The 16,787-nt window shown below is 33.9% G+C and overlaps 1 long non-coding RNA gene across 5 annotated transcripts in view; it reads right to left on the reverse strand.

The window, feature by feature from the left end:
• LOC109375683 (uncharacterized) overlaps positions 1 to 8,177 on the reverse strand; it is a 109,805-nt gene extending 101,628 nt beyond the window's left edge. For all 5 annotated transcript variants that reach the window (XR_002122619.1, XR_002122620.1, XR_002122621.1 and 2 more), the window contains exon 1: positions 8,097 to 8,177. This is a non-coding gene — a long non-coding RNA (uncharacterized LOC109375683). The remainder of the gene's footprint in view (positions 1 to 8,096) is intronic.
• Positions 8,178 to 16,787: the final 8,610 nt, after the last annotated feature.

The following is a 16,787-nucleotide window of genomic DNA, read 5'->3' on the forward strand; positions in this document are numbered from 1 at the left end:
TATATATATATATATATATATATATATATTTATATATACCCATTTTAAGAAAGGAAAAAACAAACTGTATTAAAATTGGAATACTCAATATATACTGATAACAAAAGATGGATACAAGTCATGCATGTACATATTTTGGCACCCCTGATATGTACCTTCACAAAGCCTATTAGTGGTCAATGAATGTAAACGGAGAATACAGGGAAGGACAAATTACTTCAGTTTAACAGTTTAACCCTAATAAGCTGAAGGGTTAAAAAATGGAATATTTGGGAGGCAATTTGGTATTAGTACAAAGAGCCTAGTTTTGGGAATTTGACAGGAATCAACTCAAGGCTTGGACCCTTTACCTAGTAAAATATAAAATCCTGGGCAAGGTAAACATTATGAGTCCTAGTTTCTTTATGTGTAACATGAGGATAAAACTATTCACCTCACTTGATAATGTTTACAACATACCTAATATAGACAGACACCTGCATAGGGCAACTGCTCTGTATTGTGACTATTATTATTAGACACTTACAACCTTTAGTATTGGTCAAGTGTTCCCTGCCTAGCCCTTCAACCACCTCTCTTGCTTCTTTCACACATCTTCTATAACTCAATCTTACTGAATATTATATAATACAAGTCTAGTATGTATACTTGGATACCAAGTCCAAAAGCTCTGGAACCAAAATTGTTTCCTTTAATTGGGTGTCTGAAATCATTAGGCAACAAAACTCTGATCTAAAATGATAAGAAGCTATTTATAGCTATGTATATCCTGTTGAATGTAGTTATTCATATATTTCAAAATAATAACATTAATACATATTTTTGGTTCAGATGATACTGAAGGTGATATGCAATATATAGAATATGCATTGTTTTGTCTTTCAAAAATACAAATAATTCTGAATATTTATTTGGTCCACATTTTGCCCAATACCTTCCTGCTTCCTGTTGAGGGATGACTCTAATTCTAAACTAATCTGCTGAGGAAAAATGACTGACATGCTGACATGACCTGATCTTAAATGGTAAGCAGGTTTCAGTTACTAACTGGAACACTTCCTTAAGTTCTCTTGGGAGACTCATCATTCAAATGACTAAGGAAAATGGTTTTTCTAACTCTTCTCATTAGAATCTTATAAAAAGTATTTTAATGGTAAATTTTTAAATAAAAACTGACTATTTAGGCAAATACTTTAGTTAGCATTGAAATTAACCTTAAATTAATAAAAAATAATTAACAAATATAATGAATATATATTGAGAGATTCAATACAATATATTGAATACAGTTTGAGAAAACATATAGTTTCTTTCCTAAAACTAACAACAGTTATCCTAGATGCCTAAAATAAATATGTCAGATGAAAACAACAAAAAAAATAGTGTGTATAAAGAGCTGGAATCTCACTCTGTTGAGGTAAATTTAAACAATTCCAAATCCACTGTTTATGCATGCAAAGGTCTGTAGATGGCATGAAAATACAGCTAACTTGTAGAATAACTGTGGAAAATATCTCAAATCCAATAACCGCCTGTAAATTCAATCTCATCGCTGACTATAGTTTGAGACATAAGAGAATTGAATTATACAACAACGGTGAGTCACTTTATAGCGAATACTGGCACTTAAATGAATAGGACAAGCTGTTATATACTTAATGTTATAACTTTTATTAAATTACTGGGTAACTGTAGTGCCTTACACTTAAGTTTTCATGAGAAAGGTTTCTTTCTGTAGACTCTTAGTTTCATATTAAACTTACAGCCTAAAAACAGTACTTAATGTAAAATAATTTCATTTTTTTTGTCTTGCTTAGAAATATACTTTGGTGAGATTCTTTTGAAAAGCATACAAATAACTCACTACATTCTCATTACATTAAATGCATATTCTCTCTGGCATGTTCGGGTTTATAACAGAAACCTTTTGAATTAATGAATAGATTTAGATTTTAGACAGTATTTATTAGTCTTTATGTCTGAGGCCTCTGGAGTCAGCAGATGTGATTTTGAATCTAACATTTACTACTTGAATGAACTTGGGAAAGTTACTTAATATTTTTAAGCTTTAATTTTTCTCTGATTCAGGTGTTGTTGCAAGGATTAAATGAGATAAAGTAGCCTAAATAATTAGGAGCAGCTAGCACAAAACTAATGTTAGTTATTATGAATCATTAGTTCCAACTAGCCTCTGAACAACAGAGCAGTGGTTCCTATCATGTAGGCTCTGATGCCTGAGGAGCTAAGAAGTTGTGCAAGGGGGTCCAAGAATCCATTTGTTCACTGCATATTCTGCCTTTTTTGTTGTTGTTGTTGTTTATAGGTATTTTCTCATTAATAAAACACAAATTGATTTAAAAGCATTACTGTTTTAATAGCAATTTCATGTCATTATTTATATCTTCCAAGTAACAGAAACTAATTTATAATTACTAGCTGTTGGGTGTGTGATAAAAATACTGGATGTTGTGCTGGATCTTTTCTATTTGCCTCCCCACTTCTATTCTTCTCTTCAATCTGCTTGAAATCCTAGGGATGACTAATGGCAACTCCATCTACTGGTGTCTTGTCCTCTGCCTCCTAATGGGTTCAGCCAATGGGAGCAATGTTAGGAGACTGAAAGGAGAGGTAAGTGAGATCGGGGTATTAACTTCCTGGAGCTTCCTTCTTGTGGGTTAGCCATCGCTGCCATTCTGAATCAGCTCCTGTCAGAAGGCCTCTCTGGCAGCTTTCTCTGTCTCCCTTTCCTTCCTAGTTTTGGGAGGCACCTGGTGTTTGCCCCAGGGAAGCTAGCCCCAGGGGACTGCAATATTCCTTGTGGTTTTACTATACTCTGCCACTGAAAACAGTTCCCCTATTAAACTCTCCTTAAATTATGCTAAAATTAAGAGTCTCATTTTCCCCCCTACTGTGTAGAAAGATATTCAAAAAGGGTCTTCATCCTTGCAAATTTTGGGAATTAGTGACATATATCAGAGAGAGATACATCTTTGCACTCTTAGCACATTCCTTCATTAATCTACAGAAAAGAGGATTCTCTTCCTAGATCGTGTGAGTTTCTCACCCGATTCATGCTTCAAGGAAAGTAAAGGCAACTACTTTTTTATATTTTGTGTATTACATCAACCTGTAGTTAAAAAATTTACACTGGAAAACACTAAATTCTTAGACGTTTGTGTCCAAATTAGATTACTGCTAGACTCTAAGATCAGAATAGGTCTTTTGATTTTTATTAGCAATATTACTATCTGTTTATAAGTACTATTCATGAAAATTACTTTTTTCTACATCTATAACTCAGTTTGGTATAAAGTCTTGCTTAAAATTTGGACATTGAGAAAAACCAAATGGTTGGTAAAATTTTGTGAATTTATATAATTTCAGAAGATTGATTTGTGAAAATGTTAATGACTTTGAAGGGTACATTAAAAACAGGGTATCAGAACATGAACAGAATTTAATATATGGTCCAATTAAAGGTGTTAATCACAGGATATAATTTGTCTTCAGTCAAAGACTTCAAGTAATTGAATTCCCTTGGAAACTGCAGTACTAGTCCTGCAACTTTAAACTTGCATAATAAATTTGCCAGTCTATTTCTTTACTTTTTCTCCTCATAGACACAGGGCAAGAGAAAACGATGGTTGGAGATCAGTTCTTAATGTGTCATTTAGTTGACCTGCCTATTAAGGACTTTTTAGTAAAGTTCCTTTCCTGTTAAATTTGAAATTTTCCAGAACTACAGACACCTTACAAGATAAGTGGGGATTAATTAAAATTGTTACAGCTTCTGAACTTCAGGTGAACCTTTTTATAGGGTTTTTACCTTGTGAACTTCCCTTAGACTCTCTATTGAACATGATATAATCATTCCATTTAAGCACCTGCCAGATTCTACTTTATAATCTCTACAAATTCTGTATTCACCCGTGCTGACTAAGTAGTCAATTAAAGACAATTTTCTCTAAAGGCTTCTATTTTTTATCTGAGTTCTGCTAAGTCACTAGCATAATCTATTGTTTTACCTTTAAGATTCTAAATCAGCATTTCTTCTGATTTTGACCATGACAATGGTAAAATAATATTTATATTGTTTTCAAATGATGGAGAAGCTTTAAGCTCACATAGTTTATTCTACTTCTTTAGAAACTTTCTCCATTTCCCTCCATAAATCCAAATTATACTTTTCAAAGCCCAATTAAAGAGCCACCATTTGAAAAAGAAACAATTCTAGACTGATTCTTGTAGGAAATGAACTGTCTCAAACGTCTCTCTTTTTTTTTTTTAGCTGAGCCATCCTGCCACCTGTTGGCAGCTCAGCTCAGGCTGGGAATCAAACTGGCGACCCTGTTGCTCAGAGCTCACACTCTTGAGCAAGCTTTTAACCAACTGAGCCACTTGGCCGGCCCTCACTTCTAATTCTTTATACTTGATTATTTCATAGTAGTCATTTCACTTGTAATATATTTATTTAAATAAATACACAGACTCCTCAAACAAATTATTAGGAGCAAATATTAAAATATATTCAAAAATTTAAAAATAAGTATTGCCACTGTATGGCGAGTATACTTTCTGACACACATAATTATTTAATGAGTGCTTACTTAACTGAACTGTTAATCTTACCTTCTGTTGGCATAGTTGGATCAATAGAAATAATCTACAGGTAAGGCTTTAATACATTATGTAAGAAATTTTCTCAATGTTTATCTATTTGTATTACAAATTGGTGTTATAGTTAAGAATTCTTCCACACAGAGTGTTCTGAAATATTAGTGTTAATTTAGTTTATTCATTAATGCATTTATTTTTGTTTTATTTCTTCAGCAAATCTTTACTGAGAACCTCTAGCATGCCACATACTATACTAGTACTGAGGATATGTTTTGGCCAAAAGAGATATTTTTATAATTATTGTCATAAAGAATATTATTGTATAATTATTATAATACAGACTATTAGTATAATTACAACTAATTTCATGACCTGCTTTGATTATCCTTTCTGGTTTTGCACTAAGATATCTCAGAAACACATAAATATTTTCTCAATCAATATGATACATATAATTCTGAATATTGTGTTTTCTTTGTGGGACCAAGCCCTTACTTTGTATCCTCATAGTGTAGGTATACATTAGGCCTGACATTCATGTGTTCAACAATCATCTATCCAGCACATACCCTGTGAAAGACTCGATGCTAGATAATGTGAAGGACGCGAGGGTGGACCAGACAAGGATTCTGGGCAAGTAGTAAAGGTGATAAGGGATAGTACACAAATGATCCCAATGTAAAATAGAGAAATGAAGATATGGTGCTATTGGAATTCAGCACAAAATAGGTTATTCCCAAATAAATTAAGGAAAGACTTTTTGGAAGAGTTAGATTTTGAGCTAGATCTAGAAGGATGGTAAGAATTTAGCCAGAGAAAATTGAATGGATAGTAAAGGAAAACAGAAGATAGCAGAAGCACATTGAAAATGTCCTTTCACATATAAATCACACTTCATTAAAACAAGATAGGGCCGGCCGAGTGGCGCGATGGTTAAGAACTGGTTTGGGACGCCAGAGGGCCCCGATTCGGATCCCACCTATGAGGGCCAGTGACACTGCCCTCTACAGCTAAGATGCTGAACAACAGCTCAACCTGGAGCTGGGCTGCCATGAATCGCAGGCAACGGCCTAGGCTGCAGCCCCTGTGGCAGTGGGTTGCCATGGGCTACCGTGTGTAGCCAGCAGCCAGCGTGAGCGGCCAGCAGCCAGTGTGAGCGGCCAGCAGCCAGCGTGAGCAGCCAGCAGCCGCTGTGAGCGGCCCTCCAGAAGCCAGTGACTGATCTGCCTCACCTGGGAAGAGCGCAATGATGGTGCCAACTTGGGCCAGTGAAGCAACGTCCTCCACAACTAGACTGAAGAACAAAACGACAGCAACTTGTCTGTTCCCCTTCCCCCAAATCCCCTGCACTGTTCCCATCCCCCCAATTCCCCAATAAAAATCTTTAAAAAAAAAACAAGATAAAATTTTTTTTCTGAAAGTATTCTATATTGCCATTATTTTTATACATAATTATGTTCAATTATTCTAATATCCACTTTTAGAATATGCAAGGATAAATTGTCCTAATTCCTATTATTTTCTTCTTCCTTGCCTATTAGCATCAGTTAAACCCATTTAAATTTAATCAGAAGAAAGATGAAGAAAGTTCCTCACTTTCAGGAAACCATTCCAAAATCTCTATAAGCTAAATGTAACTCTACAGAGCTACATCAAGAAATTATTTTGCTCTACTCTAGTTGTGTTCGTAGTGTGTGGTAATGTGTGTTCTACCATATAGCTTTAGAAAAAAAGTTATAGAACATTATCATCACTATTTTTATGTACTAATATACAATGCTGAACTAGCAATGTAATTGAAAATATTAGCAGCTGTTTTAAATATGTAGCCAAGTTGCATTTACTACTCTATTCAGTGTCTGTGATGTGATGCAAAAGTTTCAACAGTCTTAAATAACCGTATTGTGTTCCAGTATGCAGTAGGCATAATTAAGATATCACCCATAGTAAAAGCTTTTAGCTTATGATGGCTTTTTTATTTAACCTACTGTAAGTTCACCAGTTACTCAAAGTTGAAGATGGTCATTTCCATAATGATATCTTATGTTATACTTAGCTTTAAAGGTATCAGTTTACATTCATTTTTCTCCTAATCCCCTACAGGATTCTCTTTAAATAGAATTCCACTTCACCCCTTTCACTATGCTGTCCCACAGGCCATGAAAAATGCACACTTATGCAAAACATGTATACTTCCTCCACTTCATAATGACCTAAAGTTGTTTCTTTCATTGCTACCTCCCCTCCTCCAAATATTACTTAATAAATCATCCAAATTTCTTTGGGTGCCAATATAGCTGACCAATAAATGGTCCATTTTATAATGATTTTGAGGCAATGAGTTCTACTGGTTTCAGTCAATCACAAATAGGGAGAATCATTTAACTAATGTCACAAGGACTCTGACTTTCCATGAAATTTACAACTAAGTAAAAAAATTATTTTTTTCAGAACAAAAACGAATTGACTTATTTTTACAAAAACACATTTGTTTTATATCAATTTTGTTCATAACTCCAAAAAAAATAGCAATAATCCAAATGTCCTTCAACTGGTAAATGAAGAGACTGTGGTACATCCTTACAACAAAACACTACACAGTAATAAAAGGAAAAGAACACTGATACACACAACATGAGTATCAAATGCATTATACTAAGTAAAAAAAGCCAGATTCAAAAGGCCACATCTTGTATTGCTTCTACTTATACGACATTCTAGAAAAGGCAAAACTGTACTGACAAAAAACAGGTCATGGTTCTCAAGGCCTGGGTTGAAAAGTTGTCTTTAAAGAACCATAAGGAAACATCTTGGATTGATTAAAATGCCGTACATCTTAATTTTGGAGGTGGTTACATGATAGTTTTTATTTGCTAACTCAAACAATTATATCCTCAATGGGCAAAATTTATTGTGTATAAGTAATGCCTAACTAAATCTAACTTTAAAAAAGTAAAAATTTATTTATATCACAAATTTTGAGTCAATCTAAAGAGATATATTCAACAGTCATTTAGAGACACATTAAGAACGGTAAGGAATTCTTGATTAATTAAGGTATTTTATAAATTTTCCTGTTTTCGGAGCACCAATGACATTTCCTTATCTTTTGTAATGAAAATTACATTTAAGGAAAAATAGTTCCATTGAATAAGTGACTTGTTTTCATTGTTGTCTTAATTATGAATTCACTAAAATAATCTCTAACAGTATTTCATTAAATACATGCTTGTTAATAAGTTGATTAGTTATAATAATCATCTAGTCTTAAAATAACACAGTACAATTTCATTATTAAGAATTGAAAGATTATTATTTTTATGACTCAGAGTCTAGTTAGCAACTTCATTCAGAAAGACAACGGAGGAAAAAACACTACTAGAAACTCACACATTATAACCAATATTCAGATACAAGAAACAAAATAGCAGGATTAGAAACAATCCTGGGAAGGCTGCTTTAGACAACAATTGGCTTACCTTTGTGTTTGGGTGGCATAGCTGTTATCATACGTCTCATAGGTCTGGTCATCATATTCAGCCCCGTAGCCATCATCATACCCCTGGCAGAAAATGATAGAAAAACCTATTAGTAATCAATTTGATTAATTGTGATCTGTTTTTCCTTAATGAGATTTTATACATTGTGACCTTGATTTAGTTTTAATGTTTGGTTAGTTGTTCTGCATCAGATTTTGGTAGATTAACAATTTCCACATAACTTTGAATAGTATTTCATGTGTTGGATATTAATATTCAATAATTAAAGTCAGCATATCACCGAAGTAACAATACCTGCTGTAGCATATATTTAGAATTTTGATTGATACTAATGAAGACAATTTAAGAAATTCAAAATAAATTTTTCTTTTGAAAATATCAATGTGTAGATAAAAATAATTGTGATAAATTAATGGTGGTACTAACATATTTCTTATAACCCCCTTGGAAGTTTTTTCTTTCCCTGATAGTAACCTTAATTAAGACTGAAACTATGAAATTCAGGATCCTTAAATTGTATTCAACTTTCTGTAAGGAAGGTGTAGTCATTATTGCAGAGAGAGAGAGAGAGAGAGAGAGAGAGAGAGAGAGAGAGAGAGAAGGGGAAGAGGAAGAGGAAGAGGGAGGGAAAGGAGGGATGGATGGAGGAAGGGAGGGAAGGAAGGAAAAGAAGCAAAATGAATACCATTTATTTTGTTGTGCATTCTATGGTTTTTAAATATCATAAATAAAATAATTTTGTGTGGTGAGTTTGATTACCTGACTAAATTAACACTAACAAAGCTAATGCATATATGCCATTGCAGAATGTACAAGCAAGCTAGCAATTAAACACTCTGTGTAGTTATCAATCACTGTGAATGATTCAGTTTTATTTCCCTTTGTGGACACTGGTTTTACTCTACACCCTAGCCATTCATCTCGATTACTCCCTACTTCTGAAAAAATCTTTAGTTTTTCTGCCTCTGGACCTTTCCTGGTGTGTCTTTCCCTGGAATGTACTTCTATATCATCCCACCAACTCATAACTTCATTTCAGTCTGGGGGCTTATAAATCTCTGTCCTTATTTTGTTCAGAAATGTAAACAGAAATGTGTGGATGTGAAAGTTTCCACATTAATCTTGACTAAAGCTTTTGAGATCATTTCATCTGAAGACTAATATTTTTCATCAACTTAAGAAAGTTTTAAAATATTTCTTTATGACTTCTCTTTCTGGTTTACTCTTTTTATAATGCTATTATTTATATATGTGGTTTTCTGACTCTAACTTCAATTTTTTCATTCATGATTTCCATCTCATTATACTTTTGCTCTGCAGTATGGGGTAGTTTCCATCTGTTGAAATGCTACTGATTTAAAAGCCATTTTATATCACACAATATTTAGGAAACTTTCCCTGCTCCTTCCAAGCATATGACAACCCTCTACCTTCTGAATTCTAATAGCCTGTGTTTTTTCTTTTTCTTCTTTTTTTTTTCTTTTTCTCTCATGGGTTTTTAGAATGTCTAAACATGTACTGTATTTTTCTACAATATTCTCTCTTTTTAGAATTTAAGCTCCTGAAAAGCAAGGACTTTATGATAGTTAATCACTTTTTTTTCTTTTGATGTGCTGTGGTGCTTAGAATAGTGTACTCCAGAGAGTATCTGCTCAATAAATATGTATTAAATTGTTAAATTAGCACAAAGGAGACTGTATAGATATGGATTGACTCAAATCAATCACCACTAAAATAGAAACATTTCACATGATGCTCATATAGTAGTATTGTCTCTATTTATGAAGGATAGCTTTACCATTTCGTCTGTGGAAGACTATTACCTTTTCCTTCCTCACTTAAAATTTTTCTCCTTTTATATCTTACACAGAAAATCCACAGACTAGATAGAAATCCTTGAAATTTTCACTCATGTTGGCAAATAAAATGAAAGGGAACCTCAAATATGTATGTCAGAACTTTACTCACTTGTGAGTGATGTGAACCACTTTGTTCTGGGCAATGATTTTCACATACTAGGAGAATATTTCTTCAGTTTTGTGTTCTATTCATAATGCAGAGGCTACAGACATAACACAACTTTAAGTTAAATCTTCATTCTTAACATTTTCTCCATCGTTTTCTTGAGTCTACATAATCATCCTAACAAAAGATCAAGTCCTGGCTTTTTTGGATTTGCCATTGTCTGTGGTATAAGTACTCTTTCCATGGCTATTTCCAAGCTATCAACATGGTGTCTTTAAAAATAGATTTGGAAAGAGAGACACAGTAGCACACCATTATATATTATTTCCAGCATACAGATACAATAAATATAAATAACTCAGAGGATAGACTGTACCAAATAATTAGGTAATAATGACTTTTTAATTGTTAACTATCTTTGTATTTAATATAATTTAATTTAATTTAATTTTTTTTAAATTTTTATTTTTAAGCTGAGCCATCCTGCCACCTGTTGGTAGCTCAGTGGCAGCTCAGCTCAGGCCAGGACTCGAACTGCTGTTGCTCAGAGCTTGCACTTTTGAATTTATTTAATTTTAAATTTATATAATTTGATTTTTAATAATGGTTGTATTTAACAACCAATTCACAAAATTCCTGAAAATATCCCAAGGGATTGCTTGAGTAAGCTCAAGTCAGCTCTAACATATTACTGCTCTTGGCCTGCTAGAGAAGACCAACAGAGGTATAAAAAAATGGAAATACCAATGGAAAGTGTTTTAATAGAGTATGCAATAAGTGCTATGGGAACATTAGAAGAAATGCCTAAATCTTTCTGAGGGTTTAAAGGAATATTTTTCAGGGAAGGCCTTATTTGAGGTGGTTATTTATACGTTGAACTATATAGTTATTTATACATTGAACTATATAGTTAAGCCTAACACTAATATTAGAAATTATAAAACTGATATGCTTTTCTCAGCTAAAGAGAAGCAAAAATCTCTTGTGATGCTAGTAAGCTATTGTGGCCTCAAGAAGAAAATCTTGTAAAAATGTAAATTATATGAAAAATCATCCTGACTCTGTTATATTACCCACACTTTCTTTGAAGACTTTTAAATTTAACAGACCTTGGTGAAAGATTTAGCATTTGGTCATTATTCTCATTTTGGATTTTTAGTTTCTGTAAGAGGTCAATAGGTATTAAAAGAAAATAATGTGGAATTTTCTAATAAAATTGAGAAAAAAATCATGTCAAGCATGCAATCAAGACCATAAAATATTCTTGAATTAAGTAATTTAATTATGAGGGTTAAATTATAAATTTGTCACCAAACACTATGTGGGATCCTAACCGGGGCCCTCTGGTGACCCAAGCCAGCTCTTAACCAATGCGCCACTTGGCCGGCCCAATATGTTCCTTTCTTAATTAGATAAACCACAAAATGCATAGCATGTCCACTTCATATACAATATCTTGTTACTACAAAAGCACTTCATTGTAATAATTCAAATTTTAAAACATATAATGAAGTATTATAAAAATTGAAACTAAACACAGAATACCCATGTGTCAACAGTCAGTATTCCCTTAGGATGTAAAAGATCAATCCTTATGACAAGTATGTGCTCATGAATTATTTATACTTCCTTATGTTTTTTCTTTAGTTTCATTTTTATGTGAATATCACCCTATGTTTTTATCATATCTTTTTTGCTTGATGTTTTATAGATGAGCTTCATATAAAATAGAAAGGATTTTTTAATAGTATCTTCCATCTCTTTTTCCCACTGAAAGAATGGCTGCCTAGTATGGGCTGCTGGCTGGTTTGGATCAGCAGGGCCATGGATACCCCACAATGTGTAGCTTTTGTTATTGGTGCAGTAGGTCAGCTCACTCACTCGCCATGGGGGTCATTATCTGTTCAAAACCATCCTATTGTATGGGGGTTCCACACAGTAAGCGGGGAATCACTGCACAACAGTCTAGCTCTATAACGAGGCAGTACTTCAATTTTCTGAACTTTTTCTATGAAAATCAGTGAATAAGTCCCTAATAAGGGGAAATGTACTCTATTACATCTTTATCTCATAGACAGACTGTAGCTATTAAACAACTTCCTTATATGAATATACACTCAATGGGAAGGCCAAAAATTGCATATTTCTGAGATCTAACTCTTTAGAAATTAAAAGTTCTCAAGTAACTACAAGGCCATCTCTGACAGCCATGGATATGCACATTCTACACCACAAAATTAATCTTGGGGGAGGTTAATTCTAACTTTTAAAGCATCCCAGTCAAATCATATCAAATAACAAACCTAAGCAGGTACCTATGGAGATTATATACATTAAAAGATGAAATTAATAACATTCCATTCAACTGAACACCATTTGTATTCATATATAATAATCATGTGTTGGGATGCCACAAAGTGACAGTATATGAAGTGGTTAGACACACAGTATTTCATGAAGAACCTAAATCAACTCTATAAGGAACATTCTGTAGCTTTACACCCATTTAACAGATTGCGAAACAGAAATAATCTCATGAGGCCATAGCCTGTCAGTAAATGGACTGGCCAGAGTCAACTCCAGTCTCTGAAACTATCTAGCACTTAATCTCTAGTTGTTAGACAAAAGGTCTAATATCATTAATGACAAAATACAATTCTCATGATTATTTTAAAATCATTATGAGTCTATAAGCCTTTTGTATAGTCAAAATATTTTTATTACTATTGGGAGGATTTCCTTTCTTTTCCTTATTATTAGTTTCAGGTGCACAAAGCAAAATAGTCAGACATTTACATACTTCATAAAGTGATAACCCCAGCAAGTCTACTACCCCTCCGACATTGTATATAGCTATTACAATACCACTGACTATATTCCCTATGCTGTACTTTATATCCCATGACTATACATATATTTTAAATTACTTGACACCCAATATTATTTTATATTAGTTTTAAGTGTACAGTGGTTAGGCATTTATGTAATTTTTATGTAATCCCCTCCATAAGTCTAGTACCCATCTGACACTATACATAGGTTTTACAATATTACTGACTATATTCCCCATACTGTATTTCACATCCCCATAACTACTTTGTAACTACCAATTTGTACTTCCTAATCCAATTTGTACTTCACCTTTCTCAATCAGCATCTCGACCCTCCTCCCATCTTGCAACTATCAGTTTGTTCTCTCTATCTATGAGTCTGTTTTGTTTGTTCATTTATTCTGTTCCTTTGAGTCCTCATATAAGTGAGATCATATGGTATTTATCTTTCTCTGTCTGACTTATTTCTTTTAGCATAATAATTTCTAGGTCCATCCATGTTGTGGCAAATGGTAAGATTTCATTCTTTTTTATGGCAGAGTAATACCCCATTTTATGTATGTACCAGCATTTCCTTATCCAATTGTCTATTGATGAGTATTTCAGCTGTTTCCATATCTTGGGGATTGTGAATAGCGCTGCAGTAAACATAAGGGTGAATATATCTTTTGGAATTAGTGTTTTGGATTTTTCTATAGCAATATCCAGCACTGGAATGCTGGGTCATAAGCTATTGGGTTGTCAGAAAAGTCATGATGTATTCTGTCTATGTTTTTCAAAGGTCATTTATTTATATAAAGAACAAAGGTCAATCAATGATATTGCCCGTTTTGTTCGATAACCTTTTGCCATCTTTCAATGAGGTTCATAATTCCTCGTTCATAGAAGGACCTGTCTTTATTAGTGAAAAACTGAACAAGGTGCTGATTTACAGCCTCATCTGAATTGAACGTTATACCAAACAAGGAGTTTTGAAGAGAGTGAAACAAGTGGAAGTCTGATGGCACAAGGTTAGGTGAGTATGGTGGGTGTGGCAACACATCCCATCCAAGCTCCAATCAGTTTTGACGGATGATTAAACTTGTGTGTGGTCTAGCGCTGTCGCGATGGGACACAACTCCTTTACAATTAACAAATTCTGGATGTTTCTGGATGAGGGATTCATTCAAATTGTCCAATTGCTGACAGTCCACATTCAAATTGATTGTTTGGTTCTTTGGTAGGAGTTCAAAAAACACAACACCTTTAAAATCCCACCACACTGAGAGCATAACCTTTCTCTGAAGAATGTCTGCATTTGATGTCATTTGAGGCGAATCCTCACGTTGGGACCAAGACCGTTTGCACACCACATTGTTGTAAACAATCCACTTCTCATCACCAGTTATCAGTCGCTTCAAATAAGGATGGTTTTCCTCATGTTTAATGAGCATATTGCAGATGTTTATATGTGCCGTCAAATGAACTTCTTTGAGTTCATGCGGAACCCAAATATCGAGCTTGCTTACATATCCCAGTTTCTTCAGGTGGTTGTGAATGCTTGAATGATGGATGTTCAAAGTTTCTGCAATTTTTGTGTCATGTAATGTGGGTTTGACTCGATCAATGTCTTTATTTTGTCGTCATCAACCTCGGTGGGCCTCCCTGACCGAGGAGCATCGTTGAGATCAAAATCACCAGCATGGAATTTAGTGAACCATCGCTGGCACTGATATTCTTGTAGAGCATTGTCACCCTAAACTTTATGCAACTTTTCACAAGCTTGATGCACGTTCTTCCCTTTATGGAAGTAAAACAGTAAAATATAGCAAAAATGCACAGTTTGGTCTTCCATCTTCAACTTGTAAAATCTCCAAAACTCAACCAAATTGTTCAATTTTTTTTGGAATGAAGCTAGAACTGTCAGCTGTCAAATGTCATAGTAATAACATAGATGTGAATGAATCTAGTACTTCAAAATGAACTAGTGCCATCTGTCACAAACATGTGTCATGACTTTTCTGACTACCCAATAGTTCTATTTTTAATTTTTTGAGGAATGTTCATACTATTTTCCATAGTGGTCGCACCAATTTGCAATACCACCAACAGTGCAAAAGGGTTCCTCTTCTCCATATCCTCTCCAGCACTTGTTTGTTGATTTAGTGATGATGGCCATTCTGACAGGTGTGAGGTGACATCATATTGTGGTTTTTATTTGCATTTTTATGATGATTACTGATGTTTGTCTTTCCATATGTCTATTGGCCAAGTGTATGTCTCTTTGGAGAAATGTCTATTCAGGTCCTCTGCCCATTTTGTAATCAAATAAATTTTGGATATTAGCCCCTTATCAGATGTAGTATTGGCAAATTATCTTCTCCCATTCAGTAGGCCGTCTTTTCATTTTGCTGACGGTTTCCTTTGCTGTGTGAAAACTTTTAGTTTGATGTAGTTCCATTTGTTTATTTTTAATGTTAAAATTCCTGTTGTATTTCATACTTGGAGACCTCATTTACACTAGTGCACTGCTGTCCAATAGAACTTTCTGTGACGATGGGAATTTTCTATGTTCTGTGCTGTCCTCTATAGTAGTCACTAGTCAGATATAGCTACTGAGCACACAAATGTGGCTAGTATAGCTGAGAAACTGAACTTTTAATTTTATTTAATTTTAATTAATTTAATTTTAAATGTAAGTGGCCATGTATGGCTACTGGCTATAATATTGGATGATGAAGTACTAGTAAATAGATGTATATGAAATATTCAGCTACCCATAAAGTTTTAATGTCTGTTTTCTTTTTCAGTTCAAACTTAACCACAGAGGGAGAAAAAGCCTAAGGGCTGACTTTATAAATGATGGAATTTTGATAGAAAAAGGAGGATTTCTTTTGAATCTGCCATGCACTTCCCCTTTATCTTTTCCTATCTCATTGTAGAAATTACCCTTGATGTGTTCTCTTTTGTGATTTTGCTTCCCAATGAATGACATGGACAGGAAACTTGGAGGGCATATTCTGTAGAGTTACTTCTTTGGAAATATTCAAAAAAAAATGAAGAAATCATTAATGACATAATCATCTTTGATAGTTCTGAGAATATTTCAACATACAAACATCCTAACAAGAGCCAAAAGCAATGAGCTTAGGGAAAATGAAAACACTTCTTCGCTCTGCAGTTATCCTCCTCACAATCATTTTAAAGAATGAACAAAAGAAGGAAAATAAAATAGATCTACGTGTTTGAATCTTTGATGATTTAAAGACTGCTATTTTAAAGCAGAATGTTATGCTGTCGGTTCTGCTATGTTCCTTATTATTTCTTTATAAACTAGTAGAATGACCTCTGGATTTTATGCTTAAGGAGGCTTTCAACACTCATGAAACTGATAAAAAAGAGTGATTTTAAGAATTTATAAGATTACTGTGTAGAAACAGGTAGAAGACAAGAGAAACATTTTTTGTGTGATAGTATCCTGTATCTTTTTAAAGAATAACAACAAAACAACGTTCTAGCCACAAGGAAGATCTTAAATACAGGAAGAAGAAAACGGATTGAAAAGAGCACCACAAAAGATGAAAGGTCATTTGTGAACCGTTGGTGATATGCTTAAATCTAAGGTCAAAGAATAAGTGCTCACTTTTGTTCCAGTGACAAATGGTAACAAACAAAAGAAGCAGAATGATGGTGGTGAAGCTTGTACAAGGATTGGTAATGTAGAGAACAAGAAGGGGAACAAGTCAAGCCAGTCTGTAGGATTCAGGCACGTTTTGCTTGGATTTCTGTTCAACCTCCTTGATTAAGACTCTTCTAGCCACACAGCACATAGTGAGATTTGTCTTTCTGAATCTCCACTACTCTTTTTTTTTTTTTTTTTTTTTTTTTTTTTTTT

Source organism: Hipposideros armiger, unplaced genomic scaffold, assembly GCF_001890085.2.
Source record: "Hipposideros armiger isolate ML-2016 unplaced genomic scaffold, ASM189008v1 scaffold_985, whole genome shotgun sequence".
NCBI classification, from domain to species: Eukaryota; Metazoa; Chordata; class Mammalia; order Chiroptera; family Hipposideridae; genus Hipposideros; species Hipposideros armiger.